Below are 12,893 nucleotides of genomic sequence, written 5' to 3'. Positions count from 1 at the left end.
AGGAGAAAAACACAACGTAATAAACTATAGACCAATATCACTCGAACGCATTCTCTGCAAAGTCAAGGAGCATATCATTGCAAGTAGCGTAATGAAACACCTTGAGTGTAACAACATCTTACACGGCCTTTTGCATGAATTTCACCATTCAAGATCCTGCAAAACCCAGTTAGTTTCATTTATTCAAGTCCTTGCTCAAAATAACTATAGCAACATTCAGATGGATGTAATTGTGGTGGACTTTGCTAAAGCCTTTGACAAGGTCCCGCACAAAAGACTCCTTTATAACCTCAGTCACTATAGCATAGATTATTACAGCTTAAAGTGGATTGACGATTTCCTTTCACTAAGAACACAGACAGTCTTTGTTGATGAGAGTTCAGAAACAATTCATGCCACATCCGGTGTATCACATGGAAAGTACCGGATCCTATACTATTCCTTGTATACATCAATGACTTTAATGACTACATCAAACATAATATCTAACGGCTTTTTGCAGATGACAGCATCATATCTAAAACTATCAAAAATACACAGATGCTGAACAGCTCCAAGAAGACCTATCAGCTGCAGCTGAATGGGAGGAGGACTGGCTCATGTCCTTCCATCCTGAAAAGTGATCAGTTTTCTATGCAACAACGAAGAAAAATCCAATACAGTATAACTACATGTACACACTCTTCAACATGTACTACAAGAAGAAATCGCTATACAATATCTTGGACAACATCAAATGGAACAAACACATAGATAACATAACACCAGCAGCAAATACCACAACACTAGGTCCGTAACTGACATGCTGGAACAACTAAATTAGCTAACTTAACAAATACGACGAACAAGAATACGTCTCATCTTCTTTTACAAAGTAATTCATCACTTAGTAGATATTTATTCTACAAACCTGCTCACTCCATTAGACGTCAATATCAGACAACATACATACAATTTCTCCCTCAGACATATCCAAACACAGTAAGACGCGTACAAATACTCCTTTTATCCAATAACAATAACACAGTGGAACATCTTACCGGCAACTATTGTACACTGCATAACCTCAGAGATCTTCAAACAGCAGACCACAAGATCTACTCTTGAAAGCCTCTTCCAACAGTGAAATAAAACATTGTACATTGTTTAACCCTATTTGACTCTTTAGTCCCCAAATACGGAATGAGAGTTGTCTGTACGGAATTATAATTATGTTTTTGGGACGAGATATTTATCTTGTGGGAACGACATATTATCTTGTGGGAACGATATATTTACCTTGTGGGAACGACATATATTATCTTTTGGGTACGACATAGTTATCTTGTGGGAACGACATATTATCTTGTGGTAACCACATATTATCTTGAGGGAACGACATATTATCTTTTGGGAACCACATATTATCTTGAGGGAACGATATATGTATCTTGTGGGAACGAAGTAGTATCTTGAGGGGACAACATATTTCCTTGAGGGAACGAGAAACTTATCTTGTTCGAACTACATACTTTCTTGATGGAACAACATAGTATTTTTTATGGCCGCATTCTGCCACCGTACTATTCATAATACTTTGCGAAAAAATGTTTTTTTTTAATTTCATTTAAAAAAAATTGTATTTTAATACGCATGTAAGGGTTGGTTTAAAACATTTAAGCACCTGCTCAAAAATCAATATTATACATAATACGAAATTTATTGAATAAGAAAACCATTAAAACCATAATATGGCTGTTCATTCTTTTGAACTTTCACCTTAAAGAGCCTTATGTAAAGAATCGATTTTTTGCTAGCAAAATTGTGCCCTTCTAATATATTGGGCATTTAAACTAGTATTTGTACATGTATTTTCTCTTTCGCTTACTTAATCTATATCCTTTGTCAAGAAGTTTATCTGAATGACTGGGTCTATATTTAAAATCTTTTGGACCATTCGGGTGACAACACATATTCCAAAAATTAGTATAACGGTTGTTTAAATTTTTGTATACATGTGGAACAAGTTTTAACAATTGTTAAGTAGTGTTCCATGTAAAAAATCAGACAATATATGCAGAAACAGTGGTACATGGAAAAAATTGAAAATAATTGTTTTCTTGTGTAATTATGATTAATTTGATATATTATTTCATGGCATTTATATAAATGTCAAAATATGATAGGTTTATAAGAAGATCTAATAAATTTGTATTTTCCACATTTCACTGAAATTCCTATAGAAACCATGTAAATTATACATTTTATAAAGTTAATTTTTTCACATGAGCAGTTATATTTTTTGTTGCACCCTGCATAAAAATTAAGATATATATTTTCTTTTTCATAATATTCAAAAAATTATATGTGATTTTAATTTCGAACCTTGTAAAAAAATTTTTAACTCTATAATTTTCTGCATTTTGTTTACGTGAGTTATCTCCCTTTTTAAAAAAAATTACCCACAATTCTCAGTTATAAATAAATGGCAACTTCCAGTCCTTGCTCCATTATCTATAAATATATGACGTACCCTTTACGGATTAAACAGCTTCCTACAGAACGTACAATAACGGCCCTTTTCAGGGCCACCAAAATCCTTCAAAAAGATTCTTATATATGATATGTTACATGTAGTTGCCAAAATTTAAGTACGAATGTATAAAATATACGTATCTATAAAAGCATCCCTCCCTTTTCTTTTTTTACCCACCAAATCTGTCTTCTGCAAAGACAAGTGTGGCCTTTCTCAACACAACCAAAATAATTTTTCACTGATAACATTGAGGAAATGTGACAGATCTATCCAGGCACACCTTTCTAGAGTTGGATTACGGTCAGGCTTCAGAAATGAAGCAGAAGTAGAGTCTGAAGGAGACCTATCTTTTTGTGTAGGTTTATTTGATGTAAACCCAAATTTTAGTGTATGTTAACTACATAGAGACATTTTTGGAGTATATTGGCGCAGCAATGCAGCATGTCAGTACCCATTACACCAGGGCAAGGCAAAACCCTCCTGGAGTTTTACAGTTATGAGTAGACTTGTTCTAGAGGAATTTTGAACTTTGGTCCCACTTGGATCTGGTAAGTTTTAAAAAAAATATGTTCTATGTAGATAAAATGACTGGGACTTGTTGAAACATTTAACTCTTCATAATACATTCACTGTTTGCATTTGCCATATAGGTAAAGAGAAACAGGTTTAATCCCCCACCCTCATTTCTTGGGGAGTGTAAATAATTTTTAACCATCTTGGAAAGGATAATACAATAAACTAAACTTTTTTTGTAATTTGAAATTAAATGAGTGATTTTGTTGTAAACTGATAATGGAAAAGTACTGAAGAGGTGGAATTTTCAGAAGGAAAGAAATAGTGAGGGGTTGGGGGGGGGGGGTTCCATCATAAATTATTTTTTAGAGAAAGTGTTCATTTAAATTTTTAAAATGCAGATGAACTTGACAATTAACATATTGATGCAGAATTTAAGTAGCTGTCTTTGTAAGAATCATACAAAATCTGAAAAATGTGATGCACCCTAAAAAGGCTACATATTTTTATTTTTGTAATTAAGTTGTCTTATGGGTCTATAGTATGAAATGTGTAATAATTCATTCAAATCTGCCTGCTCTTAGGAGATAATCGACATTGAAAATCCAATAGATTCTATTGTATTTCAGTGTCATTTACAGAGTTATCTCCCTTAATTTTGATTTCTACAGTGCATTCTATACAATTTTTGTCTCCTATGAGCACGGGTTATACGAAAAACCAAATGTTAATTTCTGTTTACTGAAGCATTTTAAACGAAATATCAAAAATAAAAATATGTAGGCTTTCCAACCATGTATCACATTTTGCATGAGTCTTAGCTGGAATGCTACTTAAAAAGAAAAGAATGAGAATTGAAATATGTGTTTGAAAATACAGACTAACAGAAACACCCCCTTTTTTAACAATGAGGTTAATTTACGTAGGGTGCATAAGTCACAGTATTTCAATCTAGCAACATTAAGACTGAAAATGTGTATTCCTGTCTATAAAAAAAATTCATTGAATTTAAAAGATTTCATTTATGACATACATTACTTGACTTTATGTTAAAAATTATTTAAATTTCAATAAACAATATAAAGACAGCTACAATGTACAGATATTGATAATGTGCATAATTATTTTGGCAAATAAATATACACACAACTTAGGCCAAAAAAAATGTCTGTTTCGGGTTTCCCGACCGATACTATTTTTTTCTCCCGACCCTAATACATTTTTTCTCCAAAATTAACAAAATCGGTAATTTCTACCAATTTCGAGTATAATACGGATCATTTCCGATAAAACCTAAGGTACGTTTAAAACCAGGTCACAATAGCGTTTGAATACTTAAAAATCTTCTGGTCTAAAAGGTTACAGACCACCAATTCAACCAATGAGCATTTGGAACGTACGCAAAAATAGTCCTACGCAGAAATTACCCCTGTTCCTCATAGTGCTGTGAAAAAAGTTCTCATCTTATTTTAAAAATTTAAACAGTTTCTGAAAGGAAAAACATTTCTGTACATTTTATAGGTGCATTTTGCTTCTTGTGATGTGAAGCCTAATCTCCATAATGATTTTTAAATATACCCCTATCTTGTGAAAACACTGGGATTTCCCATGCTATTTATAGACCCTTCACTTCCGGTGACCAGTACTGCACTGCAAGTCTGCTAACCCCACATGCCATTCTGAGGATTGTGAGCTGACATATGTAGAATCATGCTGATATATAGTCATCTGCAGGTTAAAGTTAAGGTAAAGTCCAGAGAAGCCATTGAATATTGTGAAATTAGCATAGAAGCCTATGGGAAGTGGAATTAGTGGTTTTTAGCCTTAAGCTGAAGCCATGGCAAAATGAAAAGTTTCTTGAAATAGCTTTAAACTACTTGAAGATCTTGTTAACTTTGCCATGAGAGGAATACACTACAAAAATCCTTCAAAATATGCATTTTTTTAAGTTATAGGTCCAAATTATGGAAAATTGGTCTTTTTGGCTGATTTTTATGTCCTATCTTGTAAAAAGTGTAGAAAATTTAGTAAAAATATCAAATATTAAACTTTGAGGGCTATATTTACCTAAATATGGTAGTAATAAGCACTTGAAATCAAGTTTTGTGTAGATTTGAGCAAAAATTAGGTTAGAAATGAGGAAAAACTCACTTTCATTACTGCGGTTAAGGCCATATAAGCATTCCCCTATGGCAACATGGAAAATCCATTATTGAGCACTTTTTTTGCTTTAGGTGCCCTTTACTGGTCATGTTTTAATGTGAAAACACTGTATTTACAAATTTAAAGCCAAATATATCACCTTTTGTGAAAATTTAAAGATTTAGGATGTTTGACATGTGATCAAGAAAAAGGGGGAGGCATGTCAGAAATAAATTTTTAAAAATAGACCAATTTCTCAGAAAATGATTACTTTTAAAACTATTTCTTCATTAATATTGTTAAAAAACAAGTTGTGATTGATATTTTTTATTTGAAAAGTCAGAAAAAGTTCTTTGCAAATATTTAATGCATTTCAGTATGGTAGAATATTTTCACTTTTTTGCTCGCACAACTTGGTTACCCTATATTTAAAAATCAAATATTTAAAAAAGTGCTTGTCACATTTCACTGAAACTTTGCAAATGCATTCAGTATGTGTGTAGGAAGATACCTGTATAGTTATTTATTTTTTCTAAGACAAAAAGTGACTCTTTAGGTTACAGACCACCAATTCAACCAATGAGCATTTGGAACGTACGCAAAAATAGTCCTACGCAGAAATTACCCCTGTTCCTCATAGTGCTGTGAAAAAAGTTCTCATCTTATTTTAAAAATTTAAACAGTTTCTGAAAGGAAAAACATTTCTGTACATTTTATAGGTGCATTTTGCTTCTTGTGATGTGAAGCCTAATCTCCATAATGATTTTTAAATATACCCCTATCTTGTGAAAACACTGGGATTTCCCATGCTATTTATAGACCCTTCACTTCCGGTGACCAGTACTGCACTGCAAGTCTGCTAACCCCACATGCCATTCTGAGGATTGTGAGCTGACATATGTAGAATCATGCTGATATATAGTCATCTGCAGGTTAAAGTTAAGGTAAAGTCCAGAGAAGCCATTGAATATTGTGAAATTAGCATAGAAGCCTATGGGAAGTGGAATTAGTGGTTTTTAGCCTTAAGCTGAAGCCATGGCAAAATGAAAAGTTTCTTGAAATAGCTTTAAACTACTTGAAGATCTTGTTAACTTTGCCATGAGAGGAATACACTACAAAAATCCTTCAAAATATGCATTTTTTTAAGTTATAGGTCCAAATTATGGAAAATTGGTCTTTTTGGCTGATTTTTATGTCCTATCTTGTAAAAAGTGTAGAAAATTTAGTAAAAATATCAAATATTAAACTTTGAGGGCTATATTTACCTAAATATGGTAGTAATAAGCACTTGAAATCAAGTTTTGTGTAGATTTGAGCAAAAATTAGGTTAGAAATGAGGAAAAACTCACTTTCATTACTGCGGTTAAGGCCATATAAGCATTCCCCTATGGCAACATGGAAAATCCATTATTGAGCACTTTTTTTGCTTTAGGTGCCCTTTACTGGTCATGTTTTAATGTGAAAACACTGTATTTACAAATTTAAAGCCAAATATATCACCTTTTGTGAAAATTTAAAGATTTAGGATGTTTGACATGTGATCAAGAAAAAGGGGGAGGCATGTCAGAAATAAATTTTTAAAAATAGACCAATTTCTCAGAAAATGATTACTTTTAAAACTATTTCTTCATTAATATTGTTAAAAAACAAGTTGTGATTGATATTTTTTATTTGAAAAGTCAGAAAAAGTTCTTTGCAAATATTTAATGCATTTCAGTATGGTAGAATATTTTCACTTTTTTGCTCGCACAACTTGGTTACCCTATATTTAAAAATCAAATATTTAAAAAAGTGCTTGTCACATTTCACTGAAACTTTGCAAATGCATTCAGTATGTGTGTAGGAAGATACCTGTATAGTTATTTATTTTTTCTAAGACAAAAAGTGACTCTTTAGGTTACAGACCACCAATTCAACCAATGAGCATTTGGAACGTACGCAAAAATAGTCCTACGCAGAAATTACCCCTGTTCCTCATAGTGCTGTGAAAAAAGTTCTCATCTTATTTTAAAAATTTAAACAGTTTCTGAAAGGAAAAACATTTCTGTACATTTTATAGGTGCATTTTGCTTCTTGTGATGTGAAGCCTAATCTCCATAATGATTTTTAAATATACCCCTATCTTGTGAAAACACTGGGATTTCCCATGCTATTTATAGACCCTTCACTTCCGGTGACCAGTACTGCACTGCAAGTCTGCTAACCCCACATGCCATTCTGAGGATTGTGAGCTGACATATGTAGAATCATGCTGATATATAGTCATCTGCAGGTTAAAGTTAAGGTAAAGTCCAGAGAAGCCATTGAATATTGTGAAATTAGCATAGAAGCCTATGGGAAGTGGAATTAGTGGTTTTTAGCCTTAAGCTGAAGCCATGGCAAAATGAAAAGTTTCTTGAAATAGCTTTAAACTACTTGAAGATCTTGTTAACTTTGCCATGAGAGGAATACACTACAAAAATCCTTCAAAATATGCATTTTTTTAAGTTATAGGTCCAAATTATGGAAAATTGGTCTTTTTGGCTGATTTTTATGTCCTATCTTGTAAAAAGTGTAGAAAATTTAGTAAAAATATCAAATATTAAACTTTGAGGGCTATATTTACCTAAATATGGTAGTAATAAGCACTTGAAATCAAGTTTTGTGTAGATTTGAGCAAAAATTAGGTTAGAAATGAGGAAAAACTCACTTTCATTACTGCGGTTAAGGCCATATAAGCATTCCCCTATGGCAACATGGAAAATCCATTATTGAGCACTTTTTTTGCTTTAGGTGCCCTTTACTGGTCATGTTTTAATGTGAAAACACTGTATTTACAAATTTAAAGCCAAATATATCACCTTTTGTGAAAATTTAAAGATTTAGGATGTTTGACATGTGATCAAGAAAAAGGGGGAGGCATGTCAGAAATAAATTTTTAAAAATAGACCAATTTCTCAGAAAATGATTACTTTTAAAACTATTTCTTCATTAATATTGTTAAAAAACAAGTTGTGATTGATATTTTTTATTTGAAAAGTCAGAAAAAGTTCTTTGCAAATATTTAATGCATTTCAGTATGGTAGAATATTTTCACTTTTTTGCTCGCACAACTTGGTTACCCTATATTTAAAAATCAAATATTTAAAAAAGTGCTTGTCACATTTCACTGAAACTTTGCAAATGCATTCAGTATGTGTGTAGGAAGATACCTGTATAGTTATTTATTTTTTCTAAGACAAAAAGTGACTCTTTAGGTTACAGACCACCAATTCAACCAATGAGCATTTGGAACGTACGCAAAAATAGTCCTACGCAGAAATTACCCCTGTTCCTCATAGTGCTGTGAAAAAAGTTCTCATCTTATTTTAAAAATTTAAACAGTTTCTGAAAGGAAAAACATTTCTGTACATTTTATAGGTGCATTTTGCTTCTTGTGATGTGAAGCCTAATCTCCATAATGATTTTTAAATATACCCCTATCTTGTGAAAACACTGGGATTTCCCATGCTATTTATAGACCCTTCACTTCCGGTGACCAGTACTGCACTGCAAGTCTGCTAACCCCACATGCCATTCTGAGGATTGTGAGCTGACATATGTAGAATCATGCTGATATATAGTCATCTGCAGGTTAAAGTTAAGGTAAAGTCCAGAGAAGCCATTGAATATTGTGAAATTAGCATAGAAGCCTATGGGAAGTGGAATTAGTGGTTTTTAGCCTAAAACCACTGAGCCAATTTGAACCAAACTTGGCAGCAATGATCCTTAGGTGGTCCTCTTTCAGAACTATATCTGATTACCGGATCTGTAATCCAAAATAGCCACCACAGCTGAACATAGTTAAACATAGGATCCTATGAAAAAATCACATAAAAATCTTCTTGTCTGTAACCACTAAGCAAATTTGAACCAAATTTGGCAGCAATGGTCCTTAGGCGGTCTTCTTTTAGAACTGTATCTGATGACCAGATTAATAATCGAAGATGGCTGCTACAGCCGAACATAGTTTCAAATAGGATCTTATGGTAAAACAACTTAAAACTCTTCTTGTCTAAAATCTAAGACAATTTGAACCAAACTTGTCAGCAATGGTCCTTTGAAGGTCGTTGTTCCAAACTTTGTCTGATGACCCAATCCGTAATCTAAGATGTCTGCCACAGCCAAACATAGTTAAACATAGGATCCTACGGGAAAATTATACAAAATTCTTGTCAAAAACCTCTTTTTTACCAGGTGAGCGATGACTGGCTCTATGGAGCCTCTGTTTTTTTTAATTTACATTATGGAGTTATGGGAGTTTGGGTTTAGTGTCCAATGGCCCCGCTGTCCAATATTAAAAAAATGGCTATCAAAGCCAATACGAGTGTCCTTTGAATAAAAAAGATCTTCTTGTCTAACAACAATTGACCATTGTTTATAGTCCTCAGGTGACTCGCTTTCAGAATTCTGTCACTGATTTATGATGGCTCCCAAAACTAAACTTGTATAGCATGGCCCTGTGCTGAAGATTACGAAAAGATCTTGTCTTAAACCAGTTTACTTTTTAGCTTACCCGGCGTCAAAGGCCATACATGTGAGCTTTTGCCACCACTTGACATCTGTCGTCCGCCTGTTTGCCGGAATCCAAGACCTTACATAGTTTACCATAGAATCCAATGGGTAAATCACTTAAAAATCTTGCCTAAAATCTCTTGATAACAAGGTGAGCGATAGCAGGCTCCTGTGAGCCTCTGATTTCTCATATTCCCAATTCAGAGGTTTGCTTTATGTTCAGTCTAGCAATATAGGCTGCTGGAACCACTTGCATTGTCTAAACCACCCTGTTTTCCAAATATACTGACACTACTATGAATCATTTGTGTAATATAGATCTATTGCACATTAAACTCTACATAGATAATGAAAAGAACCTTTTTTTAATATTATACAGGAATGTCAGTCAATTGAAGATTCACAATCTTTAGAAAATTCTCAGCCAACAGAATATTCTGCTTGGAGTGAAGAATCACCACTGCACAAAAAAAAAGTAGGAGGTTTAGAGAAAATCAACTGCTGTCAGAGATGAGTAATGAACAAATGAGTCCCTTGAGATCACAGCTAAAAAAAATGGGTTAGTATAGCACATCGTACAAAAAGATATTACAAGCGTAAAGCACAAGGAATAACACATGTTCTAGAAGTTATAGCACCTGGACAGTCACATGAATTAAAGGCTTCGAAACTATCTGCTGTTGCCTTGGAACAAACAAATGATTCACTTATATAAACTATTGTTAAAATGATTGACAATACTGACAACAATAGCTTAAGACTACAACTCATTAGTTTACTAGCAACTGAATATACTAAAACAGAATTTCAAAAAGCTATGCCATGACTGTCATCTGATCAATATTATTAAGACAAGAAGTTACATATTGAAACATCAGGTCTCATAATTCAACCCAAAGAAAATCTTCCAAGAGAAAAAAATGGACAAAACCAAGCATCAACATGCCTTATCTTTTTTCATGGACCCATCCTTAGTCCAGGCAGTTAGTTATGGAACAAGAGAAATAAAGCTAGAAAGTGGAGGAAATCTTACTATACCCGATGTTGCAGTGGCAGGAAAATAATACCACACGGAGCTCAGAAAGAAATGAAAACCGCAACAGATGATTATGGAAACCATCTTTTTTTCTGGGAGGGACTATCTATCTGTTTCTTAGATAACTTCATTTTTCTCAAGGCTTGGTAACAGAGCTATTTCTAAGGGACAGAGTATTCAGAATGATGATGACTTGATGGCTGTTTTGGCAGATTTGGATGAAAACTCTGTTTTCGAAAGTTTACAATAACTGTTTAATAGATGGTTATAAAATGTTGTAATTGTTCTAGACATGAGATTTTTATATGACCGTCAAAATTTGATGCATTATATTATGGTGTAAACAAATATCTGTCTTTATACACGTGTCTGTTTGTCTGTCCATCTGTCTGTATGCTTGCTGTAAATATGCTTTACAGTATCTGGAGATTGCCATATTGGTTGATGATCAAGCTTTACAGTTATTTATCGTGATTGTCTTTTGGTCTTACTTATGCAGATTTTTTTTAGGTTCTGGAGTCATGATACTGCTATTTATTTTTCTGTCGATTTGAAAGTTTCATTGCTGTTCTTCATCTTTGGAATTACATCGAGATCTTCAAAATAGAAAAATCAGTCTATCATGGCTATGCATATAAAAAGAATTTCATCATTTAAAGTCGTCGTGCTTTCCAATAACTACTTATTTATGCTCGACTGAAAATAATTTAATTCGGTTTATAACATGTTATTTGATTGGCTGAATAATTTAGGTTCCATGTTTATCTATTTTCAATTGATAAATTTTTGCATTGTCATAACTTTGAACACTATTGATTCAAATTCAAAGAAATTATTTTGATATTTAAACGTTGTTTCAAATTAAATAATAAGTTATAATGATAATTATTTTTCTGTCTATTCGAAAAAAAAATTACTTTTGGTGTCCACATCTATTGGTAATATGCTATTTTCGACAAAATTGCATATGAATTAATTGATATCTTGTAAAGACACATTTATTATTTTCTACAATTTTTTTTCATGATAATTACAGAGATTTTAGAAGCACGCAACAGTCATCGCAAAAGAAAGAAAAACAATTGTATGCCCTTTTCATTGAATTCAATATACCTATAAGGAACAGCGTACAAAATTCTTTATTCTTAATAATGGAACCAGAATATGGAATGACTGTTTCTTGATGTGTAATTTTTAATTATTATAAAAAAATTTTGTTTACTTTTAAAATGATGTTTAAAAAAATGTATTTTATATCATTTTACAGGTGCGCTATTAAAATTAATGACTTTCCATCCAATGATCTACACAATTCCACAACATTTTATATACCGTAGTACAATATGTACGTGTTTAGAAACACTAGAACACATTACATTGTATAATCATCACCTATATACTATGAGTGAATGACTTTGTCTGCACAAAAGGGCATAATTTGTATCATAAACATATTTAGAATTGCATATTTCGAATTTTAATTCCTTAGCAACAGAAATATTCATTAGCAATTACAAATTTTTGAGACTTTTTGTCATTTTTTTGTTTTAAATGGCATACTACATCATTTCAATTAACAAGCCTTTAAATGCAATTTTTTTTTACAATTTAACATTACTTTGATTAAAATTTCACTTATTCAATTTTGCTAGATTAACTAAAAATTACCAATTTTGGATCGTAATTTTAAGAAAAATAATTAAAAAAAATATACATTGTTTTTTGGGTTTTTTTTAACAACCTAGACTTTAAATTACCCCCTGTATTCATTTTTCAGGTTTTGTTTTCTGCTCTTGGGTTTAAATGAACTTTAAATTTGCAGAAATAGTGGCTTTTTCTGGTGTGTTACCTCATGTTGATTTCTGTATGAAATTCATGTAATGTTTAAATAAAACGATAAATATGTGCTAATTACATTCAAAACAAAGTATTTTCATGTTTAAATATCTTTAATGTCATCAATAAGCAACACAAGTGTAATAAATGCAGTTGAAATTGTTTTTTTTTAATGGATTTTCTTGTGTTTTGTCTATATTTGAGGAAAAGCATGGTTTCCATGACAACCAAAATATGATAACAACTTTTATGTTGGTTTTTACTCAGACTTAAGTACATATGTGCTACAGACAAAATTTCATAAAAATATGCAACCGC

Source organism: Perna viridis, chromosome 6, assembly GCF_037379345.1.
Source record: "Perna viridis isolate PV_CMFRI_1.1 ecotype Kerala chromosome 6, ASM3737934v1, whole genome shotgun sequence".
In the NCBI taxonomy this organism is placed as follows: Eukaryota; Metazoa; Mollusca; class Bivalvia; order Mytilida; family Mytilidae; genus Perna; species Perna viridis.
Note: the sequence above shows the minus strand (reverse complement) of the source record.